The following is a 22,750-nucleotide window of genomic DNA, read 5'->3' as shown; positions in this document are numbered from 1 at the left end:
GTGGTCACAAAGGTGTGAATTATGGGGGCAAAGAAAGAAAATGTGGCAACTGAAAAAAGCTGTCACAGTTCACACTGAAGGGTGATCACATCCAGAGAGACTTGACAATGTAATCAGAACTGTGATCACAACTGACACAAAGCCAAGGTATATTCTCAGTCAGAGAGGGACAATAGTTTTTGCCATATCTTCCAATTTCTTTTTCAAACCTACCAATATCACCTATGTTTTATTTGGATGAAGACATATTCAACTTGCTCTCATCCATGCCCTTATCTCTGCCAAACACTGTGAAAGATATTTAATTGTATTATCTACCTCTAACTCCAACTCCCAATACTGGATATGGTTATGTCTGTTAGATTAAAGAGCCATGTGGTATCTTCTTCCTAGGTAAGTTGTTATAGACCATTACACATTGCTTCCCTTCAGTAAATTAAATAGAGTGAACCCCTTAAATTTCTGTAGTGTGTGCTTACCACATCTTGAATTATTCTTCTAGCCCTTTTCTGAACACTTTAATTTTTCAACTTCCTTTTTAAATGGTAGAAGCGGACACATTATTCCAGAAGTGGTCTCACCAATGCCAAACAAGATTCATGAAACTTTAGGTGTTAGAGTTTATCCATGATTACTTCACCCTTCTCTGAAATCTTATTTTCCCTCTCAAACATGTTTTCAAGCATTGTTAGCATGCTTAAGATTCCTTTATATAATTTTTCCTACTTCTGTGATCATTGGTTATGAACATTGTGACTATTTTATTCACTGTGTATAAGTTTTGTTTTTCCAACTGTACTAAATGTCGGTGTATTTTTTTGTTGTTTCTATTTTTCTAATTTCTTTGCCAAGATCGCATAGTCATGTGTCCTCCTATACCCAGCAACAGTCTTTTATACATTTTATATAGACATTCCAGTAGTGATTTTCCACACTGCAATGGTATAGTAGCATTTCTGAATAGTACTAAATACAGATTTTTTTTTTTATCTATGGCTTTTTCAAGCAGCAGTGAGAAAATATAATGTGGGAAATAATCCTACATGAGCAAAAGAATAGATGATGTAACAGATCTTTTACCATCCTTAATTTCAATAATTGCATCTTTATATTGCCCTGTGGTGAGGAACCTTGCTGCTATATTATGAAGCTTTTCCACAAAGATTTATTTCAGTGCTAAAAAATTTAAGAACCAAATGTGAAAACCTTGATCTGATGAATTCTCAATTTTGAGAGGCGAGACGGTTAATCATTTTTTTTTTAAAAACAACAGAGAGTAACTTTAACATAATTCACAGGCCGGTATAACCAAACAGGAAGTGAAAGACCTCTTGCCCTTTTCTCCATTGAAAGTAATGTATGAAGTTGATTCACATAAATTCAATTATTTTATCTAAAGGTCTCAGGGAAGACAATTGGGCGAAAAAACCTGAAACACTTGATTAAATGGAGTTGCAGACAAAGAGGGCAAGTCGACAAAAGGATATGATCTACGACATACGGACAAGAATGCCTTCTGTCTTTGCTTTCTCATCCATCTACTGAATTCTCACAGACAGTATTAACTATGCCAAATAGTTTCAAACTATTTAAAATGAATCAATCAAGAGAAACGTCAAAAATCCTAGTTTGGGAACATGGGTTCTCAATGGTATTGCAAAATATTCTCGTAACAGTTTTAAAAATTAAGTCTCCTCTGAACCTTTGGCTGTACTGTCAAACTTTATATCTGAGACAAAAGTCCTTGTTGGCCAACAATGATAAATATCACTAATAAAAGAAAAGTTACTGGACAGTATCCCCTTTTCGTTTTTACATTACATGTGGAAAATGTTCAGCCATAGAAAAGCAATGTCCCTGTCCATTTTTTCATAAACTAGTATCTAATCCATGCCACTAAAATAACTCGCTTTGCTAGCCTTTTTGTGTGTCAACATTTATGATATTTCCCCTTTCTAAATACCTGTGAAAAACATATTTCTTATTCTTAGCTGGAAAACACTCTCATTAAAAATACTGATTGCTTCCAAATAGACTTGCCCAGCTACCGTCAAAGGGTTGTGGGGTTTGGTTTTTTTCCTTCAAAAAAGAACCGAGTGAACTATGATGAGTTTCTCTCTTATGAAATCTTGTTAAAACCGTATGCCTGACAAAATATTAACATTACTATAACACCACTGTTTCAGTCTGTAGGTCTCTCTAAATTTGCCTATGCAAACATAGCATTTACAAAAACCCTGAACAGCATCATGTACAATAGAAATATTCTTTTGACTATTTTCAGCAAACAACAGCATGGGCAAGTTTTCAGAGGACATATAGAGAACTAACTATAGTGCAGCAAAATTACTTCAACAATTATTCAAATGACATTTCTCACAATCTTTGTAAGACTTCAAAGCCCACACACAAAACTGACACCCCATTTTAATAAGTCTAAAATATATTGTAGAGTCTGAGTGATAATAAGCAGATATATACGTTAAACTATAGTGTCTGTGGTTAAATAAAAGATCTTAATCATGACCAAAAAATTACAGCTTTTAATTGATTTATCAGATAGCCAAGATAAATTAATATGATTTCTTGATCAGTGTTTAAAACTTACATGAATTCCACAAAGAGAAACACACATTTCTCCAAGAAAGGAACAGTAATGTTTGTTTTACTAACAATACTTCTGTGATTGTACACAATATATTCTACTGGTTGGTATTGTGATCTATTAATTGTTTCATATATTTGATTTTCCCAAGACAAGGTGTCTGCTTTAAACAAACCTGCCTTATAAGCACTAAATCCCTTGAAACAGCACAGGGATTGGGGTGGGGGTTTGGTGGGGGGGGGAGGATAAGGTTTGTATTTTGCAACACACTGTGAAATATTTAAATAAGTTGAGAGTGCATCCTGTTTATGAGGTAATCATGGTAAACTCAGCTAAACCTCAAAGAACAAGTGTTTTATTGCAAATATTGTACAAGGAACATAAGAACAGCCATACTGGGTCAGACCAAAGGTTGATCTAGCCCAGTATCCTGTCTTCTGACAGTGGCCAATGCCAGGTGCCCCAGAGGGAATGAACAGAATAGGTAATCATCAAGTGATCCATTCCCTGTCACCCATTCTCAGTTTCTGGCAAACAGAGGCTGTTGGTTTTTATGAGCCAAGTTTACAGGTGTACAATTATTACTGAGTTATCTGAAGCATACTCAGGTTATTTTACTACAATTTTTAAATATACAAATTTGAAAAGAAAAATCCCTAGAAAGCCAAAGTAGGCTATCAGGGTGCTAGAAAGTAAATTGCTGGGAAGGGTGGGAGTTGTTTTATTTATTTAAAAATTAAGTAAGATTTTGGACCATCTTTCCCCACTGCCCTGACTACATGTCAGCAAAGCTATACCACCCAGAGTACGTTGGGCCCAGTCTAAATGCACTCAACTTCTATTGCCTTAAACAGGCCTGAATGGTGCTTAGAATCTCATATGAGAAGCTCAGTGCCTTCCAAGATCACATCCTATTTTTATTTATATATTGTGTTCCAATATCGAGTGGAGAAGGAAGCAGATCAGATTCTTGTGAAGTACACAAACAATGGAAACACAAATAGAAGAGAGTGAGAATCCTGTTAACTTATAGGGCATGAGGGAGGAAGAAGGGAAATAAGTCAAGAGGGTTTAGTATTTTACTTGAACACCTTCTTTTTGGCAGTATCAGTCACATTTATTTACATGTTGTCATTTTTCCCCTCCTTCTCTTTCATGTTAACTTTAAAGTTTATGATTCACCAGTTACCATTAAAACATACAAATTTGAAAGTTATACATATACATTAGTAAAAACTGCAAAACTGTCAAATCTCAAAGTTATCTGCTGAAATAATTTTTATTAATTAATTATTATGAAGTTTACATATGAAAAAGCAGCGAGTTTTGACTTCGCCTTCATAAATTGTGAATCTGCAGTTACCAGTTGCAAATTGTGGAGTTGTTTTTTACAAAATACGAAAATATTGGATTTTAATCATTCAGATCAGAGTAAACGTTTCTGCACATTGTTAAGCAATGGAAAGATATTCTGTCAAAACATATGGTTTCATTCAAACGTAAGGAAGTAAGCACTGCATTTGCTTTAATCTAGCACTTACTTTAGAAACAGTCCTAGAGTCCTAAATAAATTGGGCAATTAACATTTTATGGCAATATCAACTTCTACCCAGCAGACCTTGGGATCTTTCAGGGTAAGAGATATTTTGTAAAGCATCCTCCAGTTACATTAACATCTTTCAAATCAAGATCTCAGTGCCTCTGCAAGGTGCTGTTCTGGTGCACTAAGATTCAATTTCCAATGGCATAATTTAGAACTGCTTGAGGGTGAGTGGGTAAATTTAAACCATTCCTTAAAAACAATGTTCTCTATAAAGTTAAGGAAAACATACAGGATTTAGAGTCTTCCCTCCTGCTGTATCAATTTAAATCTGGAGGTCTCAGCATCATGCAGGTGAAGTCAATGGAACACCACACAGCTTGCCCAGAACACCACATGGAACACCACATGGAGCAGCTTGCAAGACTACAGCTGAAGACCGTAAGCTTTTCCAGGAAGAGACTGTCTTTTAAATAGATTTACACAGTACCTAGCATAATGGGGCCCTAATCCTGATTGAAGTCTCTGGGTACAAGTATAACAAATGTTGATATTAATAAAACCACCGCAGTCACCAGAGTAGGGTCTGGCAAGATACTTTGAAGAGAATAATGCATGTTACTGCATTTCATCACAAGATGCATCAGCACTAGATTTAAGCTAAACAGGAGGAAGATAGATTACAACTTGTAATAAATAAGCCTTCTTAAAGATGTGCTTTGGTGTTTTATAGTACAATTTCTGAATAAGCATTTATATTTTTTTTAAAAATATTTGCATAAAATATTTGGGTTTTGCAAGGTCCAAAACATTTACTTTTTTTAACCTGAATTTTTTAGACTTGTTCCATGCTATCTCATATGCTTGGAATGACTTCCCAAAATCGATTAGTCCTTCTTTCTCTCTCACTTCATTTAAATCATTATATTTTTATTTATTATTAATAATACTGTGGTAATGCTAATATATCCCAATCAGTCTCCAGGGCCCACTGAGTTAGGGATTCTCCAATTACAACAAGGTAAAGTAATGCACATTGGAAAAAATAACCCCAACTATACATACAATATGATGGGGGCTAATTTAGCTACAACTAATCATGAAAAAGATCTTGGAGTCATCGTACATAGTTCTCTGAAAAGTCCAAGCAGTGTGCAGAGGCGGTCAAAAAAGCAAACAGGATGTTAGGCATCATTACAAAGGGGAAAGAGAATAAGGAGAATATATTATTGCCCTTATATAAGTCGATGGTACACCCACATCTTGAATACTGCGTACAGATGTGGTCTCCTCATCTCAAAAAAGATATACTGGCACCTAGAAGCTAGGTTAGTTCAATCAGGGAGGATGAGGCCCTCTTCTAGCAGTTGAGGTGTGAACACCAAGGGAGGAGAAACTAGCACCTCAACTGCTAGAAGAGGGCCTCATCTTCCCTAATTGAACTAACCTCGTTATCTCCAGACTGATTCTGGCCTGCATATTTATACCTGCCTCTGGAAATTTCCATTATATGCGTCTGACAAAGTGGGTATTTACCCACAAAAGCTTATGCTCCAATACGTCTTTTAGTCAATAAGGTTCCACAGGACTCTTTGTTGCTTTTTACAAGTTCAGACAGACATACATGATAAAAGTGAAATGGCAATCAAATACATTACAAGAAAATTTCTTAATTTTAAAACTACATGTTACATAACTTAGCCAGAATGAAAAATTATATGATGTGAACTTTCTTACTCTTTAGATACCTATAGATTAGAAAGATTGAGAGAAATCAGGATCTGATTAAATAAAATAGTATCTAGATATAAATCTGTATTTATTACATACATATATATTCATTATCTAGACATACTAGACACATACACATATAAAATGTGTGAAATGTAAATATTCATAATCAACACCAAACTGAGTTCTCTATCTCATGAGAAAATTAACGTGGTTCAAGGAAGGCAGCTGTTCCATGGATATATCTGGTTTCAGTCTGCGTTGTATCACAATAGTCATACATTGTCATACATTAAATAAAACACAGCTGGAAAATGCTCCACCTATTTCACCACCCTCTCTGCTAACTGTTTAGTATCAACATCTGCTGAAAACAAGCTTTATGTAATAGGGACATCAGGAAAAAGAATTGTTTTATTTTGCTTAATAAGCTAACGTATGATTATCTGAAAAATAGCTATTTTAATTATGAGTGTTCTAACTAGAATCCACAGAAACTCACTCAATAAAGATTACCAAATTAGAGAGGTTTTTTAGAATATGTAATTTTCATTTTGTAGGTCTGTGCTGGCTTTCTCTGGCAGACCTCTAACTGCTGGTGAGAGGTGTCATTGTCTGGTCTAAGCATAGATTTAAAAGCTTGAAACTCCTAAATTCCAGTCCCAACAGTGATAATGTCTCCACAGCTGTGATCATAGATAAGTCAAATAACTTTTCTGGCCATGTCTCAGCATCTGTAAATGGGAATAGTAATATTTGCCTATCTAGCTATAGGGGTGTTGCAAGTTTTAATAAACTGATGTCTGTAAATAGTTTTGAAGACAAAAACTGCTTGATATTATCAGTATATAAAACAGCATCTTCTAATAACCACAGTTATTGCAATTATGGATCTAAAACATTGGGCCAGATTCATCCCTGCTGTAAACCCCACTGATTGTAATAAAGTTAATCCAACAAAAATTGATCCACTGTATTTTGAATGTGAAAACTTGTATTATAACTTTTCCATAAGCACCTCCTTTGTTTCCTTTTGCCACTCCAACTTTTCAAAACTTCATTTTTGAAAAATTTACATAGAAACAAAGGAACTGCATCAGAGCTGAAGTCCATCTAGTTCAGTTTCCTGCTTCTTAAAGTAGGCAGTACCAGATGTCTCTGGGAAGATGTAAGAACTCTACAGTTGGTAGATCTGGGATAATCTGCCCCCCAACATTAGATCTCAGTATGGCAAGTCATGTGACATTTTTCCTTTTAATACCACAACTTATACAAAGTTGAGGAAATTTTGACAAGTTACAGTGGAAAAAGGAAACTAAACCAAATTAGAAAGCAATGGCAAAAAAAGAAAAAAAGATGGAGAACAAGGGAAAAGTTAAATTCACCATTTCAAAAAAAATTCAGTTTTAAAAAGGAAACAATTATTTGTTTCAAAATTTCCCCACTGAAAAAATTGAAATATTTGATCAAAAACATTTATAAATGAAAAATTTCATTTGTGCCAAAGCCATTTTTTAAGTAGAAAATTTTTTGTCCAAAAATTCAGCCTGCTCTATTTTACCCTACTGTTTATTCATCTCATTTCCCCTGTTCTTCCACCAATAAAACATAGCATAAAGTTGTCTAAAACTTGATTAGGAAACAGAAGCAAGCACCCACTATAGTTGGACCCAAATGGGAGGCTGGGAGAGACAAGAAAACTGGATACATGTTGTATGGTATTTCAAAATCAACTTCCAGAAGGGTGACATTTCTCAATCATGTAAGAAAACAAACATCTATGGGGTCCAAAAAACAAACAAAAAAAAACCAACAACAACCCTGTTTGAAATAGATGCTAGTTCAAAATCAACTTCTTTTGGAAATATTTTTGGTTTCTTTTTTTCCTTAACAGTCTTACATTTATTCAGTCTATGTCTAGCCTCTAAAAAGTCTAAAATAATTTATATAACATGTTTTACAAATCCACATCAGTGTCAGCAAAATTATTATCCCGAGTATGGCAAGAGATATGAATTCTAGGATTCTTTGTAATAATATAAACATAAAGATTAGGAGCTGCACAAAGTTATGTTTATCCTTGTTTGTGTGAAACATAAAGTACCAATCTGCTGTCCTTCTCACTTGTCTCAAGAAAGAGCAACATACTACAAAACTACAGTAAAAACACTCATGCCCTCTGCAAACTTCCCATTACAGATCCTACCTGGCTCTAAACCAATAATGTGCTTAACTAGTGTCAGTGGTGTATATACTACGGTATCTAGAAATCTTCACTTTGGAAACTCAGTTCACCTCTGTGACCTATCATCTTGTTAGAACAAAATTTGGAACTTTTCAATTTTCTGACTCACTCATAAAGGTCACTCTTCATATTATTTTTTAAGCTATGAAAAAAAAAGAATTCAAATTTAATGTTGTTGTTGTTAATAGGCCAAGTCCTTAAAGTGAATGGGGATTTGCCTGAGTAAGGGTCTCAATATCTGACGTGCTATATTTAAATGCCATCATATTAATCGCTCTACTTATCTAACTATAGCATTTCCAATATTTCAAAAAACTGTTTTCAACCAGTACTATGTAGTTTCTCAGCAATTTCTGTAGTATATATTCTCTCGCTTAATAGTAAACCAAAGAAAGAACATATTTCATTATGGCATAAGCTTTCTTTCTTTGACTATACACCAATTCAAAGAAGGATCCTTCTGGTATTTCCATCAGGGGTGAAAGACTGAGATTTAGAACTGCCTCTCACCACTATACTAGCTAGTGCAAACAGTCAGATAGTTCCCTATTATAAATTGTTTATTATATAAATGAGAAATGCACTTAGAAATATAGCAGTGCACATTTTATTGTAACAAAAGGGGAAAAAAATCTGACAATCATATGCTGTTAGTTTCAGGGTACAGATTATGATGTACTGGCTGAAACAGACATATACAAAAAAAGAATAATAAATGAATGTGTTAATATTAGCTCCTGGCAAGCTAGTGTATGATTTCCAGTTTCTAGAGCAAAGGTCTGGCACATACACCTGTGGAATTAAAGTATAGGATAGTATGGTTATGGAAAACCTACCTAGAGTCTGAAAGAGAAATACAGTATATTTCAGGAGCAGTCAATTATTTTTTATCAAGGTCCAAATTTCTTGGTCAAGATATAATCAAGGTCCAGACTCCAGAGAAACATTTTTCACACCACAAAAACAATAATACATAAATAAAAAGATTTTGCGATCCATTCAGAAGTGCCTGGTGGTCTGGATTTGGCCTACGGTCCCTCCTATTAACTACCCCTGGTATATTTGGGTGCCTTGTCTTATATTTTACACAAGAAACTTCCAGTTGTAGCAAGGCTGCCCTCTTCAAAAATCTCTACGGATCCATTAGTTTATTATTTGCTTGGGCCAAAATGGAAGCCTTTTGTTTATTTGCAACAGTGATATTCAGAACATAAGAACGGCCATACTGGGTCAGACTAAAGGTCCATCTAGCCCAGTATTCTGTCTTCTGACAGTGGTCAGTGCCAGGTGCCTCAGAGGGAATGAACAGAACAGGTAATCATCAAGTGATCCAACCCCTCTTGCCCATACCCAGCTTCTGGCAAACAGAGGGTAGGGACACCATCCCTGCCCATACTGGCTAATAGCCATTGATGGATCTATCCTCCATGAATTTATCTAGTTCTTTTTTGAACCCTTTATAGTCTTGGCCTTCACAACATCCTCTGGCAAGGAGTTGGACAGGTTGACTGTGAGTTGTGTAAAAAAATACTTCCTTTTGCTTGTTGTAAACCTGCTGCCTATTAATTTCACTTGGTGAACACTAGTTCTTGTGTTATGAGAAGGAGTAAATAATACTTCCTTATTTACTTTCTCCACACCAGTCATGATTTTATAGGCCTCTATCATATTCCCCCTTAGTCATCTCTTTTCCAAGCTGAAAAGTTCCAGACTTATTAATCTCTCCTCATACGGCAGCCGCTCCATACCCCTAATCATTTTTGTTGCCCTTTTCTGAACCTTTTCCAATTCCAATATATCTTTTTTTAGATGGGGCGACCACATCTGCATGCAATATTCAAGATGTGGGCATACCATAGATTTATATAGAGGCAACATGATATTTTCTGTCTCTTTAGCTATCCCTTTCTTAATGATTCCCAACATTCTGATTGCTTTTTTGACTGCCGCTGCACATTGAATGGATGTTTTCAGAGAACTATCCACAATGACTCCAAGATCTCTTTCTTGAGTGTTAACAGCTAATTTAGACCCCATCGTTTTATATGTATAGTTGGGATTATGGTTTCCAATGTGCATTATTTTGCATTTATCAACACTGAATTTCATCTGCCATTTTGTTGCCCAGTCACCCAGTTTTGTGAGATCCTTTTGTAGTTCTTCACGGTCTGCTTGGGACTTAACTATCTTGAGTAGTTTTTTATCATTGCAAATTTTGCCACCTCAATGTTTACCCCTTTTTCCATGGTGCACTTAGAACAAACAAATAATTCAAATTAACATCCCCATGTAGCATGCTCTTAGGGTGAGACGCTGCAGTATTTCTACTGATCTATATCTATATTCTGTATATTGACCTGTTTGTTTAGAAACTTCATCATCATCACTACCATAAGTGCATTGCCCGTTGGGAACCATCACTGATGAGCAATCAACCAATTGTCTCCATCCCTGACGATTGTGTGTCAGTGCTTGAGTCTCCGCGAAGTCCATTCCTGTCGACTCTTTTGTGTTGTCAATCCATCTCTTCTTCTGTCTACCTTCTTCATGGTTGTCAGGAGGTCTTCATATAACCCAGCATGTTGGATGATGATGTTGTGGACCTCTTCATTAGTGACGTGGTCGAAGTAGGAGATGCCCAGGATTTTATGGAAGTATCTCATTTCTACTACCTGTATTTTCCATTCAAGTTCTGCTTTAAGGGTCCATGTCTCGCATACATACAGAAAAATGGAGATGACCAGTGCATGCAGTAGTTTCAGTTTGGATTCCAGGGAGATGTACTTGTTCCTCGAAATTGATTTTAGCTTTGCCACTGTTGCTTGCACAGTTCTTGCCAGAATTTCTGCCTTTAATCCTTCATCAGTAATGATTGCCCCCAAATACTTGAACTGTTTCACTGTCTCCAGCTCTTGTCCACTGACAGTGATATGTGAGCTGATCCCGTCACATTTGTTTGTCATCAGCTTGGTTTTCTTTGCACTGATTTCCATGCCGTATTTTGCGGAGGTTTCAGCCAATCGTTTCACAATGCAGGCAAGTTCATCTTTGCTACGTGCCAGGCCATAAATGTCATCAGCAAACTGAAGATTTGAAATTGTTCGCCCTCCAATGCTGACTGTGCATATGTGATCTTCTAGGGCATCAGTCATTATGCACTCTAAGTAGATGTTGAACAGTGTGGGCGAAAGAATGCAGCCTTGCTGGACTCCAACACTGGTACGAAAACACTCTCCTATTGTGCCATTGACGAGAACTGCACTGCTGGCCTTGGCGTACAGTTGTTTAATGGTAAGAATAAGCTTACGGCCAACATTGTACTTCTTCATGGTTGCCCAGACAGCTTCGTGCCATACTCTGTCAAACGTCTTCTTTAAGTCAACAGAGATGTGGTAGATGTCCTGCTGGTGTTGTAAGTACTTCTCACATAGAACATGAAGATTGAAAATATGTTCTGTGGTACTTCTTCCAGCATGAAAGCCAGCCTGTTCTTCAGCGATGATATTCTCCGCTTGTGGTTTCAATATGTTCAATATGACTTTCAACATCATTTTGCTGGGATGGCTAATTATACGGTCTGGTAATTTTGACACAATTGCAAGTTGCCTTTCTTTGGCAGAGTGATGATTAGTGACTGTGTCCACGTAGACAGCCACTCACCAGTCTGCCAGATCTTGTTGCAGATCTTGGTGAGTACATATATTACTATTTCTCCTCTGAATTTTATCAGTTTGGCTGCAATGTTGTCAATACCTGTGGCCTTTCTGTTCTTGAGTGATTTCACAGCTGTCTTCATTTCTTCATGCAGTATTGGAAAGTCATCCTCCTCTGTTGAAGGACACTAAGATCTTCATTTGTCTGGTGGTTGTATAGATCATAGCAATAATTTGTCCACCTATTGATGATGTCCTTTTCTTCTGTAAGACTGTTCCCTTCTTTGTCTTGAATTGTGTTAGCTTTGGTCCAGCTTTCCTTCGTCAGATCTTTTACAATCTGGAAGGCTCATTTGCTATTTTTATTATTGATACACTCTTCAATTTTAGAGCATTGTTTTTTGATCCATGTCTCCTTGGCCACCTTCATTCCTTTCTTGATCTTTCTGCCAATCGCTTTCTATTTATCAGCTCCCTCAGTGCTGTTCTTGTCTCTCTATTTCTCTGTCACACATTTGTAGTATTTCATTTGTGACCCAAGGTTTTGTCGTCTTATGGTGTTTCCCAAGAATGTCCATTGCTGCCTCATTCATTACAGCATTGAAATTGTTGGTCATTGTTTCTAGGTCTTCCTCTAGAGCAAAGCAGCGGAGCAAATTTTCTGCTGATCGTTGCTTGGAATGACTCTGCAATGCTTCGGTCTCTAAGTCTTTCTAAGTCAAACGTGATTCTGCTGAACTTTGGCCTGATAATTTTCCTTAGCTGCAGCCAAAAGTTTAGCATGACAAGGTCATGATCACTTCCAATATCCGCACCGGTGAAGCTCCTTGTTTTAGCTCTACTGAACCCAGAACAAAATTTTGCACCATGATGTAGTCCATCTGACTGTGATGCAAACCATTAAGTGCATGCCATGTTGATCATCTGGATGCGTTATGTGCTCCTAATGTGTTTGCAAGAACCAGATTGTTATAGCTGGCAAACTCCAAAAGTTTCAGTCCTCTCTCATTGGTTACCGCTACAATAATCTCGCCAATCTGCCTGTGCGTCAGTACCCACTATAGCATTCCAATCTCCCTGTACAATCAGGATATCTTTCTTGTGTACCGTATTGATGATGTTTTGGAGCTGATTGTAAAAATCTTCAATTTGCTCATCGTCATAGTCTGTTATAGAGGAATAGACTTGTACCACTGTGATACTGAACGGTACTGCCCTTAGATGGATGGAGGTAAGCCTGCTGATATTGGGTGGCATCCTAATACTGAATTCTTGATATCTTTATGCACAAGAAATCCTATGCTGTTGACATGTTTGTCCTCTCCACAGTAATAGAGTACTTGGCCTTCTTCCGTTAGTGTCTCTCCAAAGTTCTTCCATCTGACCTCTGAGAATCCTAGGAGGTGCCAGGAGTATTGTTCCATTTCGTACGTGAGTTTTTTCAACTTCCCTATTTGTCTCAATGTCCTTACATTCCATGTGGCTATAGTGATGTTATCTCTTCCACGGATCCTCTTTGGTGGGACAGTAGTATACTTGTCGCATCCACCCTGGTGGGAGACGGTTGCCGCAGTCATTATTAATCCAGACTGCAACCAATCTGGTATGGACATGATTGACTTGCTCATAATATGGTATGTCTTGGGCAAATTTCTAACCTGGCGGAGCCCATCAGTCTCCAGGCAGCCCCCCTTAAGTCACCTCGTATGACATGTAGGAGCAGCAGTGGGCCTTTCTGTCCCCGAACCCACAGGATTTAGAACCTTAGCTATCAGTAAATTGGTTTGTTTTACTGAAAAAAACATTTTTAAGACATAATGATGTTAAGAAAAGCCCATTTCTACATAAAGAAAAAAAAAGAGACACACACAAACGTGTATCATATAGCTGAAGTGCTGAGTACAGTCTATCTGGCATAAAGAGAATACACCAAGCTAGCAATATTGGAAAGCTTTAAATTACCACAAATGAAAACTTATAATATTGCACAAGTCTGCATGATGTTCTGGTACTGAACACTGCATTTGAGTGGATGTGGGCAAACAAATAAAACCTCGTTTTTAAGAGGCTACATTTTGGCGCAAATATTTATTTAGCCCTGAGAGCTAGGTCTTCACAAATGGAAAGAGCAGACTACAACTGCAAAAAAAATCAGTCTTTTAACAAATACATATACACACACAGACACACACATTCCAGCAGAGGACTTTTCATTTAAAGGAGAAAATATTAACAGCAAGTCTCATAACGTCCTATTTGCTTTCATTGCATTGTCTGGCAACATCAGCTGTAAAGTCCATTAATAAGGACAGCAAGATAAAGTTTACAAAATACTTTCCAAGTAAGCTCTGGGCTTATATTCCCAGTCTAAAGCAAAAAGGTCACCCCTCTCAGGCCAAAAAAATCAATCTTACACAGTCTGTGTGCATTATCTAATCTAGAGCCATGTTGTTGGTTGTGTAGTATATCTTCAAAATGGCTCCATTATTTGTAAAACTTTTCAGATCTGAAAATACAGTCCCTGTTACAACTTTTTTTTCCTGCTGTCACATTTTACAATTCAAACCTAACGCTTACAAAAAGCCTTTAAAAGCAAACAATTGCTAAATACAGAAATATATTTATCTTAGTTCTATAAATCATACAAATATTTGGAAAATACTTTTAAGACGAGTACTGGTAAATTACTAGGTGTAGAGCTCAGATCTGTTAATCTTTAGGGCATACTACAAGGCCCATCTCTTTTTCTTTTGCCATCAGGTTTTTGAGGGTAGTGTGGTTTGAGGGTTGTTCGGCAAATAGTTATAGGGGTTATCGTTTTGTCAACTTTGGTGATTTTACTGTGAGCAGTCTATTTGGATAGCATGGGGCGTCATTATTATTGTATTTTAAGTTCTGTAATGTAAGTATATAACAGAGGTTGGGCTCTTTGACACTCATTAAAATAAAATATTACCACATTTTACCATCAAAGTAGGCCTTAAAAATGAATAGAAACTTAATACAAGGACAAGCAGTAGCAGACTAATATCCTGGCCATTGTTTAAGAAATATCTGAAAAAACAGCTAAAAAATATGAGGAACTGACCATATCACTTAGAGTAAGTCTTCCTATGAAACTATTAGATTAAAAAAATATACAAATTCACCCTTAGGTATATCACCTCTTCATCAGCAAAAAATCAATCGCTTAAGAGCAAATAAAAAATTATGCTGAGACTTGCAAGATGTTTTACATTTTTGGTTAATATTTTGCTGTATACAAAAGATAGCACTTCTACTATTATCTATCTGCTGTAAATTAATCATTTACTATTTTGTTTACAATGGTTTAAACGATAGTGACATACCTCACAAACTTACAAAATGAGCCAAGACTGTCCCTGAGACTGAGAAACGGGATTCAGATACAGAATCTATTATACAGAAAAGTCACTTCACATACTCAAGGAAGAGCATCTCAATAGTTTCCAGGGACTGGTCGATTATGGACTCTACAGAAAGTTTAGTAAAATGCCACAAGGTAGCTTTCAGAAATGTTACTCAATTAACAAAACACGCTATTTTTTACCTACCCCCTCAAAGATCTGAAATGTGACTTTAGCCTCACAACGTATCTTGAAACAGGTATTATTCCCAATTTCCAAATGGTGAAAACTGGGACACGTAGAAGTTAACTGACCAAAAGACAAGTTCTCCATTCCAGTATTAAAAATATATTTAGAATGATTCAATACTTTTAACTCTACTAATATTTCAGGTAGATCTAACATTTTGGCAGCTTTGATCTGCAAATGAATAAGGTTGTGCAGGTCCTTCAAAATTTTATTTAAACCACATCTCTTCTCTCATTTCCTCCTCTTCCTCCCATACTTGCCATTCACTTCTCTTGTTCCACCCTCAGAGTACCCAAGTTTGCACTGTTTTAATGCGTCAATATGTGGTTAAGTATTTAATACTACTATTTTCACTCTATTATAAAGATGAGTGAAGTTACTTTCCTACCCTTTGAATCTGTAGTTGTCAGACAAGCTGACAGTGGTTCAAAATAGTTATGAGAAGTGGACAGATAGTTCTCCTAATGTGTACTGTCTGTGCACATGCACATGAACCTTAAGGAAAAACCATGTATAGCCAACATATGGACGTGAGAAAAATATACAGATTGACGAGACTACGAAAAAAACTCTCCAAGGCAGGTGATTAGAATTGATCATGATCATGTTGGGGAAAAGCAAGACAAAGCTGGAGTACATTTGGCTAACTTCAGCATTAGCTTGGGAAGCAAGATACCAATGTCTGTTTCATGAAGACAAAAAGTGTTCCTCCAAAGCATTTTTACTGTCATGACATACAGCTGGGAGATTTGGAATTTCACCAAAAAACAGCAGAAGGAGAGAGAAAACTGAATCAAACATTCAAAGACCATGTTGCTAGTAAAAAGTAAAAAAGTGAATCTGATCATAAAACCAAACTCTTGGCCTTAACACTATAATGCAATATGGAAAAGAATAAATTTCTAAAGTGACGTGGCTTCGACTAACATCTGATGGATTTAGCTAGTAACTAGGGAGTAGGAATGAGAACTAGGCAGAGAAGAGATGTGAGAAGGGAGGGAGAGTGTTCAGTTTGTTGCAATAAGTCTTTGAACAAAAATTTTATAAATAACATTCTTTTGAGTAATGCACAGAAAGCTATAAATATATATCTTATAATCTATATTAACTATAGTGCTTATTTGTACACAGACTACAGATAAAATCAAAACCCTGCTTAATACTTCAATGTGTCATGTAAACATTTATTATATGTAACTTTTATTCACCCTAATGATGTTACAGTGTATTAAATAGTTTAACAGTACTATAGAACAATAGCTTCTTCAAGAGATAAACCAACATGATTCCTGTGCTCAGGTGTTATACTTGTTGGTCATATCTGGAGCAGAAGAGTAATGCTCCCACAGCCACCAGTGGGGCTGCCCTAGATGTTATGGCAAGGAAAAGACATGGAGCCCTACCAGGTGGATTCCACTACCTTCCCCAGTGGGCTGCTGGGCGTGGGTTTACATAAGGGATGGCTTTCTGCCAGCATTACGGCTGACTAGCTGCTTCAAAGGGTGCCATGGGAGCTGACTGTCTCTTACTGACCCAGGGAAGAGCTTTATTAGCCCCCTTTCATATACTATGACTGCTAGTGTTCCTCCCACCCCTAGTGTCAGGTTGAGACCAAGTTTCTAGGCATGCAGGGGGCATTAAGCTTTTATGGGGGCAGAGAAAGTAGTATTCTGTCTGTATCAAATTTGCTGAAGTGTTGTGGAGTAGCTGCTGCTGGGTGGTGGGGTTGGTGGAGGAAGAGAGGGTCTTCCTCTTGGCACCCTGGAGGCCCAATAAGTAGGGTGCTTTGGGTTAATGATCTTGTTTGTTAAAACTATGTTTGGGTCCACTATGAGGGATTAAAGGTGTTCACAGATCCTGGGAACATGGGACCAAGTATATGGGATGATATTGGCTATAGGTAGAGGGGTGAGCCTGAAGTCTAGTACAATACAGCAAGAAACTCTCTCCTCACCCCTCAATTTGATTTGTAGCAATCCTGATATGCAGGCAGGGTTGTTGGAGTTTTCAGCAATGGTGTTGAAACTCCTCTTAATCCTTTGGTGGAGGGTGAATCAGGACAGCTGCCCCCTCCCCCTTCTTTCTCCATCATCTCCTCCAAGACTCGCATTGGATCATTTTTTGCCTGATTATTCTATTAGAATGGAATTGATAATGTGGTGGCTGATTTAAACCATATTACCATGTTTTGTCTTTCTTTCTGCTCTGTAAGGGCCAAATCACAGTCCCCAACAATGGCATGGGAATGGGTACCAACTGGTCTAATGTAAACAGTTATTTAGAATGCTTGTCCCTTCAGACAATAGTGATGTGTCATTACGGAGCAGTAAGTATTTTTCAGGATACATCTGTATACCTTAATTTCCGTTCTGAAACGGTTTTACTGTGATACAGCAAAGTCTGAGTCATACATGAAACACTGCATGCACTCCAACAAAGTCAAATGACGGTTTGATGAATGAACATACTAAAAAAATCTCTCAAAAAACAAAAGAAAAGCATCGCTCCTCTATATTTCTGCATCAAATTCAAACTCCTTATCCCCACTTCTTGGTGCTTCATAGCTTTGTTCCTACCTACTTCTGTATCAACTCCTACTGCTTACACCCAGTGCTTTGTGTCAGTTTGACATGTCTTGACATTTCCCTGCTTTCCTTCTTCCACAAACACCTCTGTGCCTTTTCTCATACTTGGAATTTCCTCCTAGATCCTGTGCACTATTCAGGCTTACTCTCGTCCCAATTCCTCTTCAGGACACTTTATATAGCATATATATAGCTATAATGAAAAAAGTATAAATTGAGATTATTTGCCAAATGAAAAAATCTCAAAATTTAAATTTGAGAACACTATTTTCCCCAGGAGTTCCTTTATTTTTTTATTTATTGTTGATGTGGTAATTTATTGGTGAGTTATTTATGCTGCTTTAGATATTGATTTTATTTGGCCATGTTGTCTTTTTCAAAATGCCTAGTTTTAGGAATACACAAGTATTTTTTCTGTTAGGCACCCAGATACCTTCAAATACAAATGCCATTGAAACAAAATTGTAATGACTGTTTTAATAAAGAGATGTGTGTATTTTCAAATGACTCTCAACAACACTGAAGAGGGAAATCATCTTAGTCTTTTTAAAAAAAAAATCCAAATTCAAAAGAAAGATTATAAGATTAATTTCTCTCTGACAACCAGTTTAGTATCCTTAGTTACCTAGAGGTCACTGGTTGGAAAAAGAGATAAAGATATATGGAATACATCTTTAAATTATTCATAATCACTTTAAAGTGCACTCTATCAGCATTGTAATATGTCATTTTATAAAGACACACAAAGGTTCATAAAGAAAAGCACATGAATAAGCAGATCACCAAGAGCATTATTGTTAAAGCTACACCAGAACGTTTAATATTTCAATACTGTATATGTTTAAATCAACAGCATACATAGGTGATGAAAGCCAGTCTCTGAAAAATTTATTATTCTGTTAAAAGAAGTTTACACTTAGAGTGAGTTCTAAAAACTCCATGCCATGAGGAAGTTTTACTAGGTTTACAGTGGAAAAAAAACAGAAATAAAAATAGATGACAAACGAAAAATAGAGTGTACTTTAAATATGATCAGAGTGAGCTTTTTCTCCCTTTATATCTCCATACTTTCTCTTTCCACACTGCAATCAAACTTTGCTTAATCTTTGTGAAGTCCCAAAATTGCTTGTTCCCCTTTTCCAAGATTAGAGTTTTGACACGAGAAGTTGAACTGGTTGCTATTACTATGATACTTTATTTAAGTTAAAAATTGATCACCAATAACCTTTTGTTCAATAAAGCCATCATGTTGTAGTAGAGCTGTCACATTTTCAAGGATTTACAACATAAGCTTGGCTCTAAAAAATTTTTTCCTACTAGTGCTTATTACTACTTCAGCTTCTAAATAATTGGGCCCTATTCTGATAATTTGTACTATTGATTATGACACAGTTATTTGCTAATGCAGCTCTATGACAGTGTTTTCTGGATGGTATTCCTCAGAAATACTGTGCCATGTAACAACATGGCAGGATTTGCACAAAAGTTTAAATGGCCATGACTTCATATACTTAACCATCACCACATACAAATATTGGAAATTGAACATACATTCCCACAGACAACATATTATTGTTTTATTCAGCAAATTCAGACAAGAATATATTAGCTACTCCCAATGTAATTCCATTTAATTCTTTATTAAACTTTTACAACCATTAAAACATATGTGATGTAAAGAAAGTTATATCCCGATAATTTTGGTTCTCTGGGGTGACTACCTGTAAGGATCCACATTCTAAGGATGCATGTGGCCATAACTTATGAGCTCAAAGCTTTCTAGTGTTTGTTGGGTTGTATGCTTGAGCCAAAGAGTATAAAATGGACAGTGTTTCTAATTGACATAGTTCCTGACACTGAATCAATAATCCATAGTCTTGAAGAACTGGGGAAAATATGCAGGGAATATAGATCCATATAGACAATCGTATTCAGGAACCATTACTGACAAATTGCCTTTCTTCTTTGGGTATTTCCTATGTGGGTGCTCACTCTTGTGAAATTAAATAAGCAGTAACAATCCGGGACTACAGCAGTATTAGATCCTTCAGAAGAAAAGCAAAAAATATTGTAACTGGCATCTATGGAATAACCTACCCATAGAGGGTACACACAAAGTACTAACAGATCCTGCTAGCTATAAAGTTCTGAGCCCATATGCCAAGGACTCTCATACCCCAAACAGGGAATGCTGACTAAACAAATGAATAATTAGATTTTACATTGATAAAAAAAAAAATAAATTATAATTACATTTAATATTATAAAGAGATCACTCTGGATTATGAACTTGAATCTGTCTTCTTTTTTTTTTTTTTCCATTGAATGAATGTGCGTGTCCCCCAGGCAGTGAGAGGTACCTCCTTGTGTGGATCATCCCCTTACTGCCATCTCTGCTGCACCATCTGTCGAATCTCCAAACCCCAGAGGGGATTCTCTGCATGTCCAGTATCTATTTGGGGGGAGGGGAAGATACAGAGACTGGGGAAGTCAGAGAGGAGTAGATGGGCCTGGTTCTGCACAGTTTACTCAAGAAGATAATACAATCCCAATCTGTGTGATCTTTTCCATGTAGCCTTTCCCTAGAGCAGCAAAGCGAAAGAGCAGTCCTTTGGAGCCAAATAGTTAGTGAGCTGAGGAAGGCAGAGTCAGAATAGAAGGTCCAGTGTCTCTGCACACATGCTCCTGGCTGCCTGCGAATCCCAAGAGGTAGTCAGGTTTGGGGTCAGGTCCTGTAACATTTTTCAATGGGGTGCTGGGGATGGCCATGAGGACAATGTGGAAGGATCTACCCAAGGGAATAGTCATAGATCCCAAGCCTATCCAATTCCTTTCCATTGAAAGGGATAGTGAGGGAGGGATAGCTCAGTGGTTTGAGCACTGGCCTGCTAAACCCAGGGTTGTGAGTTCAATCCTTGAGGGGGCCATTTGGGGATTGGTCCTGCTTTGAGCAGGGGGTTGGACTAGATGATCTCCTGAGGTCCCTTCCAACCCTAATAATCTATGATTTCACTACAGGAGGGAATGATCTGGGCCAGTGTATTTAAGAAGCTAGGAAGGAGGTTATTAAATAAAGGTACCAAGTGCACTGTCACTCAATTTGCTTTAACAATTTACCTGAAAATAAATATAATAGAAAAGAACATAACAAAAGTTATTGGTAACTGACAAAATGGCTGAATTTTCTGTATATTTTGCGAACAGCCAGGTACGGGTAGTGGTAGGATGGCTAATGGGAACCAGGATATGGAAGTAGAAATTACCACATCTGAGGTGGAAGTCAAACTTGTTTAATGGAACTAAATCTGGGGACTGGATAATCTCCACCAACAATATTAAAAGAACTGGTACATGAAATTGCAAGTCCAATAGCAAGAATTGTTAATCAATCTGTAAACTCGAGGGTTGTATACTACGACTGGAGAATTGGTAATAGAACTCCTATTTTTAAGAAAGTGAAAAAATGTGATCTGGGATACTACAGGCTTGTTAGTTTGACTTCAATTGTATGCAAAATCTTGAAACAAATTTTGAAAAAGAAAGCAGTTAAGGAAATAGAGGTAAATTGTAATTGGGATAAAATACAACATGTTTTTACAAAAGGTAGATCATGCCAGACCAACCTGATTTCTTTCTTTGAGCAAATAACTCATTTTGTAGACAAAGGAAATGCAATAGCTCTCATCTACATGGATTTCAGTAAGGCATCTGATACAGTTCCACATGGGAAATTATTAGTTATATTGGAGAAGATGGGATTAATATGATAACTGAAAGTCAATAAAGAATTTGTTAAAGGAGAGAATACAACATGTCATACTGAAAGTTAAACTGGCAGGCTGGAGGGAGGTTACAGTGGAGTTCCTCAGGGATCGGTCTTGGGACCAATCTTATTTAACATTTTTATTAATGATGTTGGCACAAAAAGTGGGAGTGTGATAATAAAATCTGCGGCTGACACAAATTTGGGAGATATTGCCAATATGGACGAGGGGCAGAATATCATACAAGAAGATCCGGATGACTTTGTAAACTGGAGTAATAGAAATGGGTTGATATTTAATAGTGCAAGGTCATGCAATTAGGGATTAACAACAAGAATTTTTGCTATAAGATGGGGATTTATCAGTTGGAAGTGACAGTGCAGGAGAAAGACCTGGGTGTACTGGTTGACCACAGGATGACTATGAGACACCAATGTGATGAAGCCGTGAAAAAGGCTAATGCAGTCCTAGGATGCATCATGCAAGCACAGACAGGGAAGTGTAAGTACCATTATACAAGGCACTGGTGAGACCTCATCTGGAATACTATGTGCAGTTCTGGTTTCCCATGTTTAAGAAAGATGAATTCAAACTGGAACAGGTGCAGAGAAGGGCTACTAGGATGATCCAAGGAATGGAAAACCTGTTTTATGAAAGGAGACTCAAAGAGCATGGCTTGTTTAGCCTAGCCAAACACAGGCTGAAGGGAGATACTGTGTCTATAAGTACATCAGAGAGATAAATACCAGGAAGGGAGAGGAGTTATTTAAGTTAAGTGCCACTGTGGACACAAGAACAAATGGATATAAACTGGCCATCAGTAAGTTTAGCCTTGAAATTAGATGAAGGTTTCTAACCATCAAAGGAATGAAATTCTGAAACAGCCTTCCAATGGGAGCAGTGGGGACAAAAAATCTAACCAGTTTCAAGACTGAGCTTGCTAACTTTATGTAGGGGATAGTATGATGAGACAGACTATAGAGAATTCTTTCCCAGGTGTCTGACTGGTG

At 37.0% G+C, this 22,750-nt stretch overlaps 1 protein-coding gene across 3 annotated transcripts in view; it reads right to left on the bottom strand.

Moving 5' to 3' along the window:
• WDR70 (WD repeat domain 70) overlaps positions 1 to 22,750 on the bottom strand; it is a 224,996-nt gene that overhangs the window by 66,660 nt on the left and 135,586 nt on the right. The window lies entirely within an intron of this gene.

The sequence above is a fragment of the Mauremys reevesii genome, linkage group 6 (genome assembly GCF_016161935.1).
Source record: "Mauremys reevesii isolate NIE-2019 linkage group 6, ASM1616193v1, whole genome shotgun sequence".
NCBI lineage: Eukaryota > Metazoa > Chordata > Testudines > Geoemydidae > Mauremys > Mauremys reevesii.
This window is presented reverse-complemented; position numbering and strand designations above follow the sequence as displayed.